Source organism: Hyperolius riggenbachi, chromosome 4, assembly GCF_040937935.1.
Source record: "Hyperolius riggenbachi isolate aHypRig1 chromosome 4, aHypRig1.pri, whole genome shotgun sequence".
Taxonomy (NCBI): domain Eukaryota; kingdom Metazoa; phylum Chordata; class Amphibia; order Anura; family Hyperoliidae; genus Hyperolius; species Hyperolius riggenbachi.
This window is the reverse complement of record NC_090649.1, coordinates 111,074,079-111,096,305: the sequence shown is the minus strand read 5'-3', so window position 1 is coordinate 111,096,305 and position 22,227 is coordinate 111,074,079.

The following is a 22,227-nucleotide window of genomic DNA, read 5'->3' as shown; positions in this document are numbered from 1 at the left end:
GGGCAAAGTTTTAGCTGGTACTTGTTTAACTTGGTTACATCTGGTCATTATATGTGCTTCTTGATTAGCTTTAGGAGCTTTTCTCCATATTTGTATATATGGTAATTGTTCTTTGGTATAAAATACTAATTATATATTAAAGATTAGGGATGGTCTGAAAAGCCAATTTCCGATGCGTGGAAATACCAATTTCTGGTAATGCCGATTTCCATTTGTCCCATGTCTGAGAACTCTTTTTTTTGTCATCTTTTGCATCCTCTGATTGGCTAAATACTTCCAAGTTGACTCGGTAGAATTGGACCAATCAGAGAATGCAGAATTTTACCGCAGTTATCAGAAATTCACGGTAATTTTAGGTCAATCACAAGACTCAAGAATACTCAGTAGTATCTGAGTCTTGTGATTGGTCTAAAACTAGGTTTTAAAACTGGAGACAAAGGTAAATCTGGCACTGCTGCAAAAATAATTGTGACTTATTGATCAAGATTTGTAGGCTGTGACAAGTGAATATGGTCATCAATCAAAAATGGATACAAAATGTGCCTACCATACAGATGGAGAAAGTAGATGAACAGTGGATGCAGGCACTACAGAGCCTAGTCTAAAACGACTGCAATAATCTGACGTTTGTGGAAGAATTCAGAATTTTCTAATTGGTCCAATGCTTCAGAGTTTTGCGATTGGGCTAAAATTACAGAGTTGAGGTAAATTGGATTTCCACAAAAATCCAATTTTCACGTTCCAATGTCCCAGTTCCAATCAAAAATGCAGAAATTTCAATGCCGCGGAATTCGAATGACCATCCCTATTAGAGATTAAACAAAGATGATCTCTGATAGGAACAGAAACAGGTCTAGCTTTCAAAACAAAGATCTAGGCTAAGCTGTAGCGTAGAGTAGTAAGTCTGCCAAAGGAAACAACCATCCACTGGACATTATTCATTAATATTTACCAGGGCTGCTCAAATCCGATCCGGGAGATATCTGGATAGAACTATCCAGATATCTCCCAGTAAACCTGTGCGGGGTAGGTGGGGAGGCAATCTTACCTGTCTGACGTCTTCTTCGGTCCGTCCCTCGGGCACCTCCCACGATGCTGTCCAAGTGGCGGTCACGTGATTACAAACACTTCCTCCTTCCGGGTTGAAGGAGGAAGTGTTTGTAGGAAGGAGGAAGTGTTTGTAATCATGTGACGCGCGTTTGAGGCGCTGAGGGACGGACGAAGAAGACGTCAGACAGGTAAAATTGACGACCCCCCCGCCAACTCCGCACAGGTTTACTGGGAGATATTCGGATAGCAACTATCCAGATGTCTCCCGGATCGGATTTGAGCAGCCCTAATATTTACTACTAAATCAAGCCTGCCTTTAAGATTTATTCTTTGGTAGAGAACAAATAACACAAAATAAGTAAGAGATACACAAAATAAGTGTAATATCACTTTTTTGCCTACTTTTCAAACCTTTTTTAATTTTTGAGTGCTGAAAAGATATGGGTAATTATTAATTTCATTTTTTTCACCCAAGTTTTCTCCTAGTTGATATTTTCATAACCTTATTAATGAAATGCATTTCAAGCCACCAGAAAGCAAGGAAATACTCAGAATGATTTTGATAGTACCAGACTTACGAACGCCCGACTTATGAACGACCCGCCGATATGAACAGCATGGATTCTGTGTTTCCATGGGAACAAGCCCCCACATTTTTTTTTTCAAATTGGACTTCTAGTTTTTCAGACAATCGATTTTAGAAAATTCAAAGAAAAAATGGCTTTTAAACTTGTATAAGCAGGTACAGAGGGCAGAGGTGACATGGATACTGGAGGCGCAGGGAGGCACAGAGGAGGTACAGGGGACAGAGATGGCACACTGTTCTGACTTAAGAACGGATTCAGGTTAAGAACGAACCTACAGTCCCTATCTCCTTCGTTAACCGGGGACTACCTGTACTTTTTTCACCTACTTTTTGGTACCTTTTCAACTGCAGAGTGCTGAAAAGTAATTTTACACAGAAGATTGAAAACTTAGGAGAAAAAGTGAATTGTATTGGGCCCATTGTGTAGATAAGATTAAAAATGATCACCTGGGAGGAAACTAAGAAGAAAAACGAACTCAATAATCTCATGAAATATCTCTTACCCCGTATACAGTAATTAAGTTTTCTCCTGAATTTTTTCTCATGAGATATCTTTTTAGCCCCAATCAATTGAAAAAGTACAAAAAGGGAGATTAAAAAAAACTACTATTAAACTTACAATATTTAAAGGATCATGAAGGGCACACCATCAAAAGATAAGTCGGGTGCTTGACACTGAGACTTATGGCCCGTACTCACGGGCTGCAGAAGTGGCCTGTCGCCAGCACACGTGAGCGTGTGGGCGACAGGCCGGCGACAGCTCCTCGCCAGGTCCCTCCGCGTACACACGCGGAAGAGGGACCAGCGGCGAGACGGAAGCTGTCGCCGACGTTCCTCCTCCCCCCGCCGGAAGCTCCATTTACCACAATGGAGGTTGCTGTCGCTAGTCCGCGTACTCACGCGGACTAGCGACAGTTGCGGGGGAGGTGCGGCGGCGACTGTCGCCATGCGATTGAAACTTTCAATCGCATGGCGACATGAGCGACGGGCGACAGTTCGGGGTGCGCGCGCGCGCGACGGCCCATACTCACGGGCGACCTGTCGCCGCAACACGCGCGCGCCGCGTGTTGAGGCGACAAAAGTCCCTCGTGAGTATGGGCCAATAGGCTGTGTCTCCAATAGAACAGTAGACAAATGTATCAGCACACCGATGTAGCAGTAGTTCACGCTCTTTCATTGAGCCATGCGTTCCCACAAAGGTAAAACCGACAATTGTTTTGGGGGCCACGCAGGGTCCTCCTTCTTCGAGGCGTGTGGTTACCACACGCCTTGAAGAAGGGGGACCCTGCGTGGCCCCCGAAACAATTGTCGGTTTTACCTTTGTGGGAACGCATGGCTCAATAAAAGAGCGTGAACTACTGCTACATTGGTGTGCTGATACATTTGTCTACTACACTACTACTACTATTAAACCTATTCTGAATTTTTTTCTGAATTCCTAGGACTAAAAATGTATTTCATTGGCAAGGTGTAAAAACATAAAAAAAAATAAAAAAAAGTTGATTGCAAAGGGGCACTAGTTGTACAAGTAGGTGAAAAACAATTAAGGTGCTTTGTGTATAAAGCCCCGATTCTTTACCTACTCAATTTTCACTGACTTTACATTTTCCCTTTCTCTCCCATTCCTTCTCAGTCCTCCTTTTTTTTCTCCCATTTCTTTCAGTCCAGTCACTACATAGGAACTGTACTGAAAATGTATCACGGATGGTGACATCTCTAGTGCTGTCATACTATAAATACTATAGTGTTCCAAAGCCAGTAGAAAAAATACCTGGTTTCCCAAAATGTTCTGGAAGGATAATTGCACATGGCTAAACAGCCTAGGCTGTGAAATCACTGGCAGGGCAGGGCTACACACCAATATACTGCAATATATAAATATATGAAGCATTTCCGCTGCTGAAACCAGGATAATTAACATAAAAGTGGGTACCCTGAATAATTGACTACATTCTACTATGTTACGACAGTGCCTATTTAAAGGGCAACTGAAGTGAGAGGTATATGGAGACTGCTATATTTATTTTATTTTAAACAGTACCAGTTGCTTGGCAGCACTGCTGATATTTGGCTGCAGTAGTGTCTGAATCACACCTGAATCAAGCATGCAGCTATTCTTGTCAGATCTAACAATGATGTCAGAAACACCTGATCTGCATATGCTTGTTCAGCCAGAGTCTATAATTACTGCAGCAGTAGAATGTGGTGTGTATCAAACACCAAGTTAAAACCTGATATATCTGGCTGTGCAAATGTGGCCTAATTGGCTTAATCACGAGACATTGCTCATGCGAATATGCATATATATATACATATCAGGTTTTAGCTTGGTGTTTGATGCACACATTTCTCTGCTGTTGTGTAGCCACTTTCTATTTCTTTGGAGGCGAGTGGTTGATGGCTTTCTCTAGGTGGTGAGAGCCCTGGGGTGAGCTGTCTGCTGTCCTTCCCCCCTTGGGGTGCATTACGTGGGAGCCGCCCCTGAGCTCCACAAGCCCCAAGTCGTTCTCATATGGCAGAGTGTAATATACACATAGTAAGGTAGGTGCCTATTTTTTGGGAGGCGGGTGCAGGCGGCTCTTCCCTGCGCTGGCCGTGCTTGGGGGAGGTCACCTGCGCTCCACAGTCTCCCCCTCCGTGGGTGCTGCTGGGTTTCCCGAAAAGTGAGAGGGCTTGGGGCCCTGCGGCTCCCCAGGTGATGGGGACAATGGGAAGCCTCCCTGTGGCCTCCCTGGATAGCGCTAAATTTTGTGCAATCTAATCCCCGCAGGGCAATCGTTTTGCGGTTATATAATGGCATGTGAAAGCAAATGCAAATTTGCATGAGCAATGCCACAAGATTAAGGCAATTAGGCCAAATTTGCAAAGCCATATATATCAGGTTTTAGCTTGGTGTTTGGTGCACACATTTCTCTGCTGTTGTGTAGCCAGAGTCTATAATTAAATGTATTAGAGGCAGAGGAAAGGTAACTGGTAAAGCTTAAAAGGATATAAATATGGCAGCGTCCATATCCCGCTCACTTCAGTTGTCCTTACATTAATGGAGCTATTCCATACATAGCAATGTGGATTACAGGGATGGTCATAGTCAGCCAACTTCGCTACGCTGGAAATACGCGTAGTTTTACGCGATTACGCTTCGCCAAACTACGGCTTCGAAAACAAATATTCGCTTCGTATGCATTTCGTAGATTACGCGTTAAAATACGCAATTACGCGTAGTACGAAGCGTAGTGTATGCGGATACGTATGTCCGTATGCAGAAAATTGTACGCATTAATTTCTTTATAAATGCATATACTGGGAACCCTTCTATGCGTACATTCCCCTTTCCAATGCATAAATTTGTATGCATACAATTGCATGCGGAAAATTAGACGCGAGTAACGCATTCGTAGTTCACTACGCAATACACATGTTAACTACGCATAGTGGGCGTAAGCTACGCGTAGCGGTACTTCGCTACGCGTAAATTCGTAAGCGAAGTTTTGAAACTTCGCCTATGAACTGCGATGCGTAGATGCGAACTACGATGCGTAAATTCGCACTGGCGTAGTTTCTGCTCTTTCCTGGTGGATTATAAATCTTATTAGTATCTCTTTCTTTTCCGCATGCTTTGTACTATTTGTTGCAAGTATTGTAGGCCTTTCCTTTCCCCATCGCTGGACCTTGAGGCAGGGAACACACTTGTCTTTCAGTTTTCTGCGCGCGTTTTCCTGCATACTTTTTCTGCACACCAAGTGTGTTTCTATGCAGGAAAACACGCGCGTTTTTTTTCACAGCAGCTGATGTAGTTGATAGAGAAAACTAACAAAATGTGCAGAATCAGGATGCAGAATGTCAGTTTTTGTTCTGCGCGCCGTGAACAACATATTAGGTGTGTACTAGCCCATTGATTAACATGAGTTCTCAGTTTTTCTGTGCAGAAAACGCGCATGAAAACAGACAAGTGTGTTCCCTGCCTGAATATTCTCTTTGCAGTTTTAGCTCTTCATGGAAAATCTGGGCTAATGGCATTTTCTTCTATAAATAAACATTTAAGTACAATCAGGCTGAAAAAATGACGTCCATTTTATCCTTCCACAATTGTACAAGATAATGAACATAAATGTTAATGCCCAGCAGAGAAAACTAAGCTTGATTAAAACCTGTCACTGCCAAAGGAATTATATGGTGGCAAAATGCTTGGCCATCTGGCAAGCAATTAGTTAATAAATCTTTGGTGCTCATTTAGTCCCTCATTCTCCAGCTCTGATATAGCTGGAATAATAACAATCACATTGTCAGCAGATGTGACCCTCAGTGAATCAAAAGCTCACCTAACTTTTTGCTAAAAAACAAACTTCAGTGTAATATATTAAAGAAAAAAAAAACTACTTAAAGGAGTCATCAGCCAATTTCTGATACTCCAGATCTACTTACCTGGAGCTTCCTCCAGCCCCTTGCAGCTGACATGTCCCACGCCACAGCTCTGCTCTCAGCCGCCGGCGGTGCCTCGCTAGGCAATCCTTTACTGCACCTGCGTGAGCGCCACTGTCAGTGAAGTCCATATTGTCCAGTCTGTACTGCGCAGGTTCAGAACTACTGCACTTGCGCAGTACAGTCCGGAAAACATGGATTTGATTGACAGCGGTCCTCGCGCAGGTGCAGTAGAGGACAACCTCAAGGTCACCCTCTGCAATGGGGTGGAGCCCGGGCCGGCGGCTGAGAGTGGAGCTGCGGTGTGGAACATGTCAGCGGCAAGGGGCTGGAAGAAGCCCCAGGTAAGTAGATCGGGGGTAGCAGAGATACGCTGCTGACTCCTTTAAAGGGAAAGTGCACTTTTTGGAATTGCCATACAAGAAGATTGGCACTGCACACGTTTTAAAATTACCATTCCAATTCTTTTTGCAGCCGGCTAATAATTTCCAAGTTGACAAATTTGCAATCATAACCACATCCCGTGTTGCTGCAGCTTCACATATCTGACATTTATTTGATGTCCATCAAGGATCCATAAAGGATCCATCATCAGGAGCAACACACGAGAAAGGACACATGCCGATCACATCCTAAATAGAAACATCTTCATAATGCAACAATCTAGTTAAAGAGAATACAAGGATGTAGTGTAGGACTTGAAATCACTGATCTCTGATGGATGCAGATCCTGCAGGAAAGCAATATTAAGTGTTGTAGCCACTCTCCTAAACACTATAAATAAATGTGGCATTTCTCCCTTGACCCCATTGGTCTTAAAACCCTGAAGGGTTTTTGTGTGGAACCTTTATCCCTTGTTCTTTCTCCTTCATTCCATTTTTTTGCCCAAAATTATATTCTCCAAAACCAGACCTCTCCCGCTCTTATGTAGGAATTCATAAGACTTGGTTTGAGGTGACAAATTGAATAACACAACTCATTTACCATCAATTCAATCTCCGTTTCACGCCCTCTCCCTCACCTGTCTACTCTAGAGCATGTTATATGTATGGCCTCCAAAAAAACTTTTCTGCAACATTGGACCCTTTCTTCCACCTTTTTCCAAATTCTATTGATAGTGTACCACATCCTAGCTTTAGATACATCCGAAACTACTGCACAAAGAAGAGAAAATCTCCCAAATTTTCCCCGCATGGACCCCATTTAATTAGTAGTACTTACTTCCAACCACAACTAACAATCGTCAAACTCACAACATTGTATGCGGAACTAAACATTGATGTTTTCTGAAGACTACACTTAAACTATTATCATCCCCCTTACATTCTCTTTTTGGAACCGCATGGCTTAGACTATAACTCTGACCTATCCTATGTATATCTATATCCCCATGTAACCACTCTACCCTACCTACAATTTTGGGCTATCCAGGTCCTGGAAACACCTTGCATACTTAAGCTCACTTCTACCTCCATGGGCATCAAGACTAGTCTCACAAATGCCAGCCTGCTTTTTTGTCTAACCCTTAACCCTTAAAAAAAATGACATTTACTCACCTGGGGCATCCCTCAGCACCCCGAAGCTGGATGGTGCCCTCGCAGCCCCGCTCCGATCGTCCTGTCCCCGCCGGCGGCTACTTCCGGTTCGGCGACAGCCGCCGACAGGCTGATTTTCCGCGTTCCCAGCCGCTGCTATCACCCTCTATGCTGCTATAGCGTCTATATATACGCTATAGCAGCATAGAGGGTGATAGCAGCGGCTGGGAACGCGGAAAATCAGCCGCGTTCCCAGCCTGTCGGCGGCTGTCGCCGAACCGGAAGTAGCCGCCGGCGGGGACAGGACGATCGGAGCGGGGCTGCGAGGGCACCATCCAGCTTCGGGGTGCTGAGGGATGCCCCAGGTGAGTAAATGTCATTTTTTTATTTGACTTAAGTTTTCCTTCAATGACTCTGAGTGCAGTGCCTCATGGCTTCTCAGTCTCAGCCCCCCTTCTTCAAAGGTCATTGCTCCGTTTAGCCCCTTTTTGACACCGGGCCATATGCAATTCACTTTTTCTCCTGAGTTTTCGCCTAGGAGATAATTTTTCATCTTCAAATTAAAATAACTTTCCAGCACTTTTCAACTAAAAAAGTACCAAAAAGTAAATGAAAAAGTAATATCAAAATTATTTTGAGTATTTTCTTGCTTTCTGATGACTTAAAATGCATTTTATTGACAAATTTAAAAATATCCCCTAGGTGAAAACTCAGGCGAAAAAATGAATTGCACATGGGCCCTAATGCTGTAAATCTCTACTTTTATTCAATGTAACTTTGTTAATTTAGTTATAGTAGAATTTTATACATTGCTAAATGCTGCACCTGCTATAATATAACATTGCTACTGCGACCTCATACTTTTTACCAAAATTGTCCACTTGCACGCCCTGCCTATTAATTTAGTTGAAAATATACTCTTAGGCCTAGTGCACACCGGAGCGTTTCCGCTGCGGTTTGCGATCTGCTTGCGGGTGCGGATCCGCTAGGGTAATGTATTTCAATGGGCTGGTGCACACCAGAGCGGGAGGCGTTTTGCAGAAACGCATACTCCCGGGCTGCTGCAGATTTTGGATTGCGGATGCGTTTCTGCCTCAATGTTAAGTATAGGAAAACCGCAAACCGCTCTGAAAAACGGCACTTCAGAGCGGTTTTCCAGACGTTTTTTGTTACAGTAGCTGTTCAGTAACAGCTTTACTGTAACAATACATGAAATCTACTATATCAAAACCGCTACACAAAACCGCAAAACGCTAGCTGAAACGCTGCAGAAAAATAACAAAAAGCGTTTCAAAATCTGCTAGCATTTTGCGGATCTGCTAGCGTTTTTTGGTGTGCACTAGGCCTTAGGCCTGGAACCCACTGAAAACAGCAAACGCGAAACGCTACCGCTAGAGTTTTGTCTGAGCGGTTTGCAAACGGATTCATGCGCGTTTGCGGTCGCATTTTGCAACATTGTATTTTTTTGCTTAGCGGTTGCGTAGCGTTTTGCGTTTTGCGTTTTTATCCTGATTGGTCCTGTGAATAATTTTTCATTTTGCTACAGTGTGCTGAACCGCAAAACGCTTGCAGAACCGCTCAGTTTTGGTTTTGTTGAGCGTTTCCGCTAGCGTTTCAATACTTTACATTGAAGCGCTAACGCTCCCAAAATGCTGCACGTCCTGCGTTTGCGTTTCTGGGAAACGCAAACACTCCTGTGGAAGTTGATACATCCATTAACATTGGCCCAGCGTTTTGGCAAAGTGCTAGCGTATCGCAACGCTGCCAAAACGCTGCCAAAAGCGCTCCTGTGGGTTCCAGCCCTTATAGCTAAACTATTGCAATGTTGTCATTTTGTCTTTTCATGTTGGTATATTATATCACATCTATGTACCTCAATTACATTTGTTCTATTTTGTTATTCATGCCACTGATATTATACTGTAACTTTTTCAACTGTATCTATTCCAAATTTAATGCCTAGCTTTTATTTTTTAAATCAATGAACAAAGTTGACGTAAAACCTTGGAAAGGAAATGGTGCTCAAGATAGCTTCTTTGAGTAACATATTGCATAACATGCACTACTTCCATAAAGAACAACTACTATTTCTCTCTCCATGCACTTTATGATCTGTATGTATATGAATTTCATGTTATATGAGAGTTTATGTAGCTAACCATATCCATGCGAGGCAGTAGGGTGCTATTGAACATATGTCCCTTGGGTTGAAGGCACCATCAAAATATTCCCCTCTGATTTGTAGGTCCACTGTTGCCTGCAGTGTAGAATATGTTTCCTTTTTCATAATTTAGCTGTACTCACCTAACATAACCCCCCACCCCAACGTAATATACTATTCCAATAAATGTAGCTAAAAACGATTAACAATAAACTTGCTAAAATAAATAAACAAGATTACTCAACTGATGAGGAAATTCAACACCCAAATTCCCTACGCCAAAATTACCAGGAGCTGGCACCAAACCCAGCTGTCACTGAAATGAATAGAACTGATGTTACACTGACTACTATATAAACTTGCCACTTACCATTTTGACAAAGTTCCAGCACTGTTGCTTTCAGACTTAGGGTAGTTTTCCTGACTTTAGCATTCTATTCCGATGAATGGAGTGCTTGATGGCCAACTTAAAAGTCATCTGCTAATTCAAACTCTCAGTCATCCCATAGCAGTAGTACAACATAGCAGTGGTACAACAACAAGAGCTGATGGGTTTTCCTCCCTCCTGTTCCCTTTGTCATCATAGCTACAACGCTTGCATTTGTCAGGTATCACTGCTATGCTTTTAAGGATGACCAGTAAAGTATACAATTTTTATTGATGAAGAGGGATTCCGGAATCCGCATGGAGAGCTGTCCATTTAACATTGGTGCAAGCTTTTCCCACCGATACCGGCTTTTACCATCATTCGCACAAATGCCATACTTGAGCCCATTGTCTCATCACCTCAGCCATGCTCGGCGTTTCCGTGTCCTCGCTGTGGGGGTCAGATGACACAGCAAAGACCTCACCCTGTATAGCGCCACCGAAGGTTGCCAGATGCTTTTCTGCTCGGTAACAGAATAGCATTTCACATTGTCTAAATGAGATGCCACCACTGCTGGTTCAGAGGTCCATCTACACCAGCCCTAAGTAGTTTAACACACATTAAAAGCACAATTATAAAGCTTTGTTTATGCAATGTATCCAAACCCAGAGTTGTCTGAAAGTAAAACAATTATCCACTATTTCACTCTGTATGCCACATTATTTATTTATTTTAAGAATTTATATAGCACCAACATATTACGCAGTGCTTTACAGAGTATATTGTCTGGTCACTAACTGTCCCTCAGAGGAGCTCACAATCTAGCCCCTACCATAGTCATATGTCTATATTGCATAGCGTATGCAGCCAAGTTTTAGGGAAAGCCAATTAACTTATTTGTATGTTTTTGGGATGTGGGAGGAAACCCACACAGACATAGGGAGAACATACAAACTCCTTGCAGATGTTGACCTGGCTGGGAGTTGAACCAGGGACCCAGTGCTGCAAGGCGAGAGCACTAATCACTACACCACCATGCTGCCCGTGAGTCAACTCACAAACAAATTCAACTTGCTTGCAAACAATCTCCCAGATCCAAACCTGTTTGCAAGGTGTGTGTGTGTGTCCGTGCGTGCGTGTGTGCATGTATGTGTGCGTGTGTGTGCGTGCGTGCGTGCGCGCGTGCGTGGGTGTGTGCGTGCGTGCGTGTGTGCGTGAGCGCGTGCGTGTGTGTGTGTGTGTGCGTGTGTGTGTGTGTGTGCGCGCGTGCGTCGGTGCGTGCGTGCGTGCATGCGTGTGTGTGTGTGTGCGTGCGTGCGTGCGTGTGTGGGTGCGTGCGTGCATGTGTCTGTGTGTGTGTGTGTGCGTGCGTGTGTGTGCGTGCGCGCACATTTGCCAATCTTCCCCTAATAAGGTGATTTAATTTATTATCTAGATCTTGCCCACTAATCTCCCCCATGCTGTTTGCTTTAGGAGGGTGCGGGGGATTATTTCATATTTTCATATTTACCATGCCTATATAATATGTTGTCTAAGTATGAAGATTACTTTTAGATGCTTGAAAATGTTATATACTCATTAAGTCTAACTGAATAAAGTATGTTCCTATTTTATTATATCATGAGTGCCTTCACTCAAGTATGCACTGTCTGGTGAATCTGCGGTTGAGCTGCAGATTATTATATGCTTTTTTTGATAGTGCTAAAATGAGGGCACATTCCAAGCGATTTGTATGTATAAGTTAGGCAACAAGGATTTAACTATTATGTAATGTTCATATGAATCTGCTGACATTCTAGTTTATAAACTAACCTGTTGTCATTAAACATCTTATAATGCATTGCATCTTGTGCTATAAAACGGATATGCAACGCGTAAAGCGAAAATAAACTTATGATATAATGAATTGTATGTGTAGTATGGATAATAAATAGAGCATTAGTAGCAAAGAAAAGAGTCTTATATTGTTTTCAGTACAGGAGGAGTTAAAAAACTTAGTTGTTATCCGTGCAAAAGAGTTTCTCTGAACAAGTGGACCAACTTGGTGGAACTCAGTCCTGTTTTCTGAAAAGCTTAAACAGCCAAGAAGCAGTGAGAGATAGCTCGAGATAAGGCTTTAATGCAGGAAAGTTGAAAGGGTCATTCCTTCTGCTTTGTTTTACAGCTTAAAGGGGACCTAAAAAATAAAAACATGTATTAGTTGCTAAGAAGTTAACTCTGTTTTGTTTAGAGAGATCATTGTAAATCAGGGATGTCAGCTGTACCAGGGTGTGCAGTGGGTTCTGTGCTAATATGTAAACACTGGAGGTTAACCCTTTCTGTGCTCCCAGGAATTCCAGGAAGTAAACACTGCAGGCTTTTTTGTAAGATTTTTTGTATGTTTTAACAAACACATTCTTTAAAGGTTATCATGCTGTTGCTTATCTTTTAGAGCAGAGAGGCAGTTCTGAGTTTAAGACCACTTTAAGAAACAGAGGTGCATATGAAGTCATTTTTTTCTCTTGAGTTTTCTCCTAGGCGATATTTTCACACCTTGTCATAAAATGCCTTTTAAACCACCAGCATGCAAGAAAATACTCAAAATAATTTTGATAGTACTTTTTCACCAACTTTTAGTTACTTTTTCAATTGTAAAATGCTTAAAAGGAATTTTAAAAAGAATGGGAAAATTATCTTCTAGGGGATAACTCAGGTGAATAAGTTAATTGCATATTGGCCAGAGTGTGGATTCTAAACTGCAACTGTAACACTATGATGCAATGTTATAAATAAAGCTACATGACTAAAAATTGAAATATGAAACTAATTTCTTTTCTACTAATGTTCTATTTATTATCCATACTATACAAACAATTCATTACCTCATAAGTTTGTTTTCAATTTAGATTTGCTTTGTGAGGCAGAGCAACCAATCAATAATCATATTTTACTTCATGTTTTACTATTCCCACCACTCTCTGCTTATCAAATTTGGGGTGAAATCTGATTGGCGGTTGCTTAGGACTAGCGCACTCACTGCTGGTACTTGCCTAGTCTTACAAAATAAATAGGCCCAAATGATTGTGTCAAAAATCATTGTCACGCTTGTGTAATTAACAGAAGCCCCTTCTAAGCTCCCTACCTAGAGACATTTATGGTCAGCATCTGAGAGGTGCCTATATAATTAATCATTCAAGGAAGATGAGATATTTTCAGCATGGATAAAGCATATTCACAAAAGTGATAAGCTTGCAGCTTGAACGTCGTATTCCACTGTACCTCAGCAGAAACATCTTTAAAAGGACTGCAAAGCTTCTCCCAGCCCTTCTTTATTCTCTTTAGTGCTGATGGTAAGAAAAAGGCAAAATAGCTAAATCTTATTTATGGTGTTTATGCAAGCATTTTACTCAGTTCTTTGCTATTCCCTTAGTCTCCTATTTTGTCATACCCCCCCCCCCCCATGCTTTCTGCCGACCCTCCCTCTGTCAACCCGTTGGTCTTATCGCTACCTTCACTCCCCTGCTGGCTATTACCAGGGACTTGAGAAAGTCTAAGACTGAATAATCCCCTTAGTGTCAAGTTTTCCAGACTGAGAAATGAATCTGCCCAAATGCACTATCTGTGCTGAGATGGCTGTTGCAAGGAATAAAAAACACAGATAAAAAGCTATTTCTCCGGGGATGAAAGAGAAGGAGTCACTGGGTGTGTGAGGTAGAGGTGACTGGGCACAGGAGGGAATTTAAGCATCCACTGTTTGCCTGCAGAGATCAGGCTCTGGCATTATTGTAGGCTCATTTAAAATGGAATTTGTATTACTTAAAAAAATGTCATTTTTGTCACTTGACGGTAAAGATTAACTGTACTTTTAACAAAGCCATAACAATCAAAGAAAAAAATATGACACTGTTGATTTTGCTCCTAAAATGATATATGAAAAGGGAGCAGCACCCCCTTGTTTGCATACTGTTACTGTACAAAACACTGTTCACATTGACCTGCCATGTTTTACAACCCACTCTGCTAGTGCTAACACCACACTATACTGGGTCTCCTACCTATGCCTAGCTAACTACTGGGACACCTACCTATGCCTACCTACCTATACTGGGTCTCCTGCCTAAGCCTAGCTAACTACTGGGTCTCCTACCTATGTCTAGCTAACTACTGAGGCACCTACCTATGCCTACCTACCTATACTGGGACTCCTACCTATGCCTAGCTAACTACTGGGATTCCTACCTATGCCTACCTACATACAAGAAGATAATAAGGTCGTTGCTTCATTGTGGACAGACCAAATTTGATCAGCTGGACAGTCACTTTTGTTCTATCATTGAGCTACCACAGCCCGGCGACCATATGGGCTTGAAAACCGCCACGGCCTACACTCTGGCCACGGTGCGCACCAGTCCAGCATGGCCGTCACTACGCAAACAGCTGTTTGCGGTGCGTTACACAGTGAGTTTGGTGCGTCAGTGTGAAACAGAACTCTAACTACACTCCCTGATTGATGTATACCCATGCAAGATGTTTGTAAGCAATTTAGGCCTGCAATTTAGCATTCAATGACATGTCTGCCCTTAAAATACTGCTTTGCATCACATCCAGATTTTTCCCCGGGACTTTGGGCATGTATCCTACTCCGCCATGCCCCCCTCCAGGTGTTAGACCACTTGAAACATCTTTTCCATCACTTTTGTTGCCAGGATAAATTTTTCTATTTTTCAAAGTTTGCATCCCCATTGAAGTCTATTGCGGTACGCGAACTTTTCCGTGAACCGAACCTTCTGCGAAGGTTTGCGAACAGGGTTCGCGAACCGAAAATCGGAGGTTCAGGACATCTCTAGTGATGAGTGTATCAATTGGGAGCCATCTAAAGTGTTGCTGATTGATACGTCAAATTCTATTAGTAGTTATAAGAGATCTATAAATATTGTTTAGCGCACATGCATACTAATGTGGATGTGCGCTTAACAATATTTATGGACTGTTAATAGGTTTACCAAACCTGGTGGCAGCGCACTCTTGGAACTGCTATTTTTTAGCTATAGCGCTTTGATATATTTTAATAAGTTATAAGAGATCTATTGTTCCCCAATTGTTGATAGCTGCTAAAAGTTTGATTTCAGCTAAATGGAGATGCCAGGATCCTCCCACCCTTAGAGACTGGATTGGTAAAGTTAACATGTTGAAAGATCTTGAAAATCAGATTGTTATTCAGCAGGACAAATTGGGGGTCTTTAAAGAGAATCTGTAACGTCAAAACGTCCCCTGGGGGGTACTCACCTCGGGTGGGGGAAGCCTCAGGTTCCTAATGAGGATTCCCACGCTGTCCTCAGGGGTCTCGCTGCAGCCCTCCGTACAGCAGTGACATCAATATTTACCTTCCCGGCTCCTGCGAAGGCGCTCTGACGGCTGTCGGCTCCGAAGTAGGCGGAAATACCCGATCGCCGTCGGGTCTGCTCTACTGCGCAGGCGCAAGTCTCCAGCGCCTGCGCAGTAGAGCGGACCCGACTTAGATCGGGTATTTCCGTCTACTTCGGAGCCGAAAGCAGCAACAGCGCCCCCGCTGGAGCCTGCAAAGGTAAATATTGAATTGACAGTCGGGTCTGTCGCCGGCTGTTCGGAGGGCTGCAGCGAGACCCCCGTGGGACAGAGGACGGCGTGGGAAGCCTCATTAGGATCCCGAGGCTTCCCCCACCCGAGGTGAGTACCCCCCAGGGGATGTTTTTGATGTTACAGAGTCTCTTTAATGATAAATGGGAGAAATGGTTTATGTTTCAAGATTAAGTAGAATATGGGAGTATGATGGAGATGTAGGGGAGGAGTCTCTTGATGAGGGAAATGTTATTTATTATTGGGAGTAGGAGACATACTGTAATCTGTGGGATGGGTAGTTCTTCTGTGGTTTGTTTTCTTTCCTTGGTCTGGTGAGGATGATGATGTACAGATTAGGAAGGGGAAGAGGGAGGGGAATGTTTTTGTGGTTGTTTTTGTGTTTTCTTTGGATTCTTTGGGCCTGATTCACAAAGCGGTGATAACTCAGTTATCACGCCTAAAAGACTTTAGGCATAATAACCTTTGCACCACACTGGTGAAAAGCCAGTTTAGGTGTGATAAGTTTAGGTGTGATAAGTTTAGGTGTAATAAGTTTAGGCATGCTAAGTTTAGATAAGTGTAGATAGCGTGCAAAGTGCCGCACACAAAGCAGCGCCATTAAACTCTATGCGAAGTGCACCAGACTTTGCTAGCGCAAAACTTTTGATCAGCTGTGCACTGCGGTGCTAACGCAGTTGGTGCTTAAACTTATCATGCCTAAACTTATCACACCTAAACTTATCATGCCTAAACTTATCACACCTAAACTTATCATGCCTAAACTTATCATGCCTAAACTGAGTTTAGGCATGATAAAGGGCTTTTCACCAGCGTGCTAACTGTTAGCACCGCTTTGTGAATCAGGCCCTTTGTATGTTTAAATACGCATAGCTCCCAACTGTCCCTTTTTGGAGGGACAGTCCCTCTTTGCGAGCCCCGTCCCTCTTTCCTCCTTGTCCCATTTGTCCCTCTTTCAGGACTCATGTGCAGATCTATGTAAATATATGTATTTTTCTACTGAATAAATATCTTTAATATACTCTAAATGTTATGTATATCTTTTAAATTTATACATTTCTTATTTTCAAGTGTTAATATGAAGAAAAATGAACCAGGATAGAAAGGACCAGTGTGGTTTGACTTATAAAATAACATATTATTCCTATGAAATCTTTATGATATGTGTGACTAGGGGTGTGTTGGGGGCGTGATTAGGGGTGTGGCAGAGGTGTGGCCTAAGTGTCCCTCTTTCTGATTTCAAAATGTTGGGAGGAAAGAATATGGAAGAAAGGGAGGAAAGAGGAATGTGTTCTATGATGGAAATTGTAGATTTTTGATTGTATATGGACGCTCTATCTTTTCTTCAATAAATCATATAAAAAAAGATTAATAGGCCTCAGTGTTTATTTTACTCTAGGGCTCTCTGGCAGCAGAATTTTACACCAGACAATACACTTTTCTTCTCCCCAGAACCTGCTTCCCAACAACAGCCACAGCGAGGGGTGCCTGACCAGAATGAGGAACTATTGCAAATAATTGTATACATATATATAAAATGTAAATTTCTCCCAGAGTAAAACACTCTATAAATTGCTTTCTCCATATGTTGTTGACATTTACTGTAAGTAGTAAAAAGCAGACTGATCTGATTTTGGACTAATTTATCTCCTCGTGGGAGATCCTCATTCCAGTATTAGCTTTATTTAGCGCATTTGAAAGGATCTACACAAGGATGCTGGCTAGCCCCTCTACTTAATTGCACACTATTTTGGCATTTGTACTAAGCAATTGCCATTCAGAAAGTGCTTTTGTATATAAAGAAATACCTGAGAATCCCCCATGGGCCTAGTTCAAAACCTGCATTTTACTCTGGGAGAAATCCACAGTTTATGTTTATGTGTTTATTTATTTTTTTATTTTTTTTGGGGGGTGCACTTGAATAATTATCCTTATTCTAAGCACACACAATGGTAATCAGTAGTTGCCCCCTGCATGCCCTTGGGAGAAGAGCCCCAGATGTGAGTGCAATATCTACTGCTCCCATTCCTACTCCACTGCTTACAGTAATTTAACAATAGCTTACAGTATCGATCTACACTGAACTAAACTAAATCGATATATGGCAGATTCAGTTAATATGGTAGAATCTACTAGAAATTGCTAACGCAAATGTTGTCGTTGATCGTGCAGGATGGAATATTTTGCTTGATCTTTAGGGGATCTGGATTGGTATGCACAATTAAACTGCCACCAGTGCACCACCAATTCTAATATTTAAAAAAATTGTCTAGGGAAATCCAAGCAAAAAGTCCATGCATTTCAAAGTCCCATCCTAATTAACAAGCTATCTCCATGGGATCCACAGGTGTTTTCTGTATGATGGATTTCGGGAGACTAACATGGCCACTGGCCAAGTTTCCTTTTGAAAACTCTTGCTTGGGGGGAGGTGGGATTCCAGGTCCTGCCGCCTGTTTCAGGTTGACCCTATCCATGGCATTTTGGAGGAAAAAGTTGATTATGAATGTATTGTTAGTCCATGCATTACTCAGCACATGTGCATAATAATAACAAATGCATGACCCATGAAAAATCTACAACTTTTAAAGAACAAACAGCATATTTCTAGCATGAATTATTATCATAATATTTAGTAACCATTGTTTATCAGTATGTACCCAGACCAGAGGGGTATGCACAGATCTGGCTCTATGCCAGCAATTCATTGATATGGGTTTCATATGGATCGAGTAGTTGGCTTAGCTTAAAAAGGGCCAAATATGAAATGTGCCTTTTATAAGTGACAAGTCTAGGCACCATCTGCTCTTCTCCATCCTGTCGGTGAGAACTGCTCAATCTCCCCAGCATCCTGTGGAGCTAGTTTCCTTACTCTGCTTTGATCTAACCTATTTTGTTGGCACCTAGGTACTAGTTGTAACGTGTTAGACCCTCAGTATTCCTTCTCTGGAAAATGGCTAGATACCAGTGAAGAGAAATAAAAACACAAGCTGTCATTCAGAACAAGACTTTATATTAGACTTTCTCAACCAGGGTTCCCTGGAACCCAAGGGTTCCTTGAGTACTCTGCAGGGGTTCCTTGGCATTTTCCTCCATCGTGGGGGAAGTATAATAGAGCACATTATAATAGGGGGTACTGTAAAAAGCAGCACTAAATTGGGGTCAGAATAATAATGAACACATTAATAAAAAACACTAGGATAAGGAGACAGTATAATGAGTGGCAGTGTAATAGGGGGTAGTGAAATAAACAGCCTAACCTACTTTTAAAGACCACATGGCCCATATGCAATTATCCTTTTCTCCTTAGTTTTCGCCTACGTGATACATTCAACATTATTAATAAAATGTCTATTAAGCCACCAGTGAGCAAGAAAATACTCAAAATAATTTTAATAGTACTTTTTCGCCTACTTTTTGGTACTTTTTCAGTTGCAAAGTGCTGAAACGTTATTTTAAATAGAAGATTAAAAATGATCTCCTAGGAGAAAAGTGAATTGCATATGGTCCCATGACTCCTGCAAAATAAATGCAAGGGTTCCTCGAGATCTAAAAATTGTTTGCAGGGGTTCCTTGAGATCCAAAAGTAATTTGCAGGGTTCCTCTAGGTTAAAAGGTTGAGAGTTGGCTGCTTAATATTAACTTTGGGTTAAAATTGAGAGTCAATATGGGAGTAACTCTTGGTTCTGCCGGGTCAAGGACCTTGGTTACTCTTACTATCTTACCTTACCTTTTTTGAATACCTTACCATTTACTTACCATACATGCTCTTTTCAGGGAGAGGCTTGTTTACATAAAGACATTCATAGTTAAGTTTTCAATTGACTGCATTAAATATACCCTTGTCTTTATGTAAGAAAGGTAAACCAACTAGATGGTAGAATGACATGCACACTGAGCGATTATGCTTTATTAACAATGCTAACAAGGATGGCTGGTTTTACATATTCATTCTCGGGAAGTAAAGTGCAAGACAGAGGAAATATCCTTTGTAGCGGCTTACCTTGGTTTAACTAATGAGGATAAGCTCACAAATTCAAACTTGTTCAGCCATTTTTCTGCTGAACAAAGACCTCCAAACAATATTCACGCTTTTTATACAGACACACAACACTTCTCATAATCTCAAGTATCGCTATAACTGTCAGACTATGTCTAGGTCTTACAGAGCACCTCTCAACAGCAATATTGTAGTCTGTCAAGAGTTGTCAATTAGGAGGCCCTTCAACATCATATTGCATATAGATGTCCATGACTCAAGGCTTATACACGTTAAATAGAATCACAAGTAAAACATCACATATGAGCTGCCACACACAGTGCCTGTTTTCAAAATGCAAGGCTGTCAATAAAGCAATGGAAGCACACTGTGGTTGCATACAACAGGAAAATTTGAAACTGCTGTGACCAAGTTGCCAAAAGTTGGGTGAAGACATAATATAATATACAGCAATGAAAAGCACTATCCAAAATTATCTTTCATTTAGCCCAGTGATCCCTGTACAGATTTGTATGTACTATTGTATGGAAAGGGGAGGGGACTCAGGGGAGGAGAGGATAAAAGCTGACTGCTTGAGGCTCTACAAGAGCACTGAGCAAAACTGATACACACAATGCTAGTAATGCGGTGGCCATATTGGATTAATTCTCTGCTCACTGCTCACTGTTAATGAGAGCAGGGTCAGTCTTGCTGCAGATTGGTAGGGAAAGCATTGGCTAGGCCTATGTTCTTGTTCCTCACTTGCTGTGAAAGCACCCCAAACAACCTTTTGTAGGCTAGCACATCAGTATCCTGTGGTTTCCTTTTGTGTGTGACACTCCACAGATCACTGACACCCAGAGCTGTGTGCACACTACTGCTGTTGCCTCATTAAGTTGCAGGCACAGAACCACTCCAGTGCATTATTATTTCACTGTATTCTGATAGTACTAATGCATTTCTCTGTGTGAGACACTCCACAGCCCACTGACACCCAGAGCTGTGCATAGTGTGATTTCTGCCCCTTGGGGATTTAAACCCGACTTTGCATCCACTCCGTAACTTTTGGTGGGACTTTTGGCATGGATCCCCTCTGGCATGCCCCTGTCCAGGTGTTAGACCCCTTGAAACTACTTTTTTCATCACTTTTGTGGCCAGAAACAGTCTTTGTAGGTTTTAAAATTTGCCTGCTTGTAGAAGTCTATGGTGGTTTGCCAGATTCGCCTGTTTGCAAACAATTGCGGAAGTTCGCCGTTCGCAAACAGAAAATTCTATGTTTCGCAAATTGCGACATCTCTACACCCAGTCAGCCAATCAGAACTGGTAACAATCATTTTATGAGTGAAAAAAGTGAAAGCCTGTACATACAGACAAGGCAAAATGCAGACCATTTATATCACACTTTTCTCCTGGCAGACTCAAAAGCGTCAGAGCTCCAGCCACTAGGACGCGCTCTATAGCAAGTACAATTCTTGCCCAAGGTCTCCTCACTGAATAGGTGCAGGCTTACTGAACAGGAAGAGCCAAGCTTTGATCGCTGGTCTCCTATGTCAGCAGCAGAGCCCTTAAAGGACATCCAAAGTGACATGTGACATGATGAGATACACACGTGTATGTGCAGTGCCAAGCACACAAAAAAACTATGCTGTATTCCTTTTTTTCTTTCTCTGCCTGAAAGAGTTAAAAATCAGGTATGCAAGTGACAATTTCTGTCTGGGTCGGACTATAGCTTAACATTCACTGATAAAGAATTACAACCTAAACCACTTTCCTGGCAGTAAATGGCTTCTAGGAGAAAAAAGAGATAAAAAGTCAATAGTTCACAGATTTTAGCTCTTCTATAAATGTGCCACTGAGAAAAGGCCATGAGACAGTATAAAAACGTAAAAAGTAGATTTAAATATAAAATAAAACTGTGGAATAACTAAGAAAAAGTCATTTTTAGAAGAAGGAGGATATATAATTGTTTATCTCTTTAAGTATATTTTCTCCTCAGATGTCCATTAACCAGTACACTATCCAGCCATACAGTGACCATCAGGAATGGGCTACCGAGTCGCCACCGGAAGGAGGACGTGAACGTGCGGTAGTGAGTGGTGGAATGCATCCCATAGGTCGTGTATTACAGCAGTGACACTCATAGTATCCCCAGACTTTTGGGTAAGTTAACCCTCCCTATCCCGCAGTCACAGGTGCAGTAATGAATCTTAATTAGAATTCTGAATTCGAGTACTTCAGTACTCGGTAGCCCATCTCTGGTGACCATAAGAGCTGATCTGCCTCATTAAGTGGTGGACATGTGTTAATCTTAGGCCTGGCTTAGGCCTGGCTAATTAATATGTTCTTACTAACTACCTAGGTTATTTCTGTGTGAATCTGATTGGTGGCAGCGGAGAAACTGCAGGTCAACTCCAGTTCATGCGGTGAGATTAAATGGATACATCAGGACACATCAGGACCCCTGGTCACCAACATAACATTTAATTGCTGCAACATAATTTAGAAAGGTTCCCTAGGGTTGGAAATCGTCAAAGAACA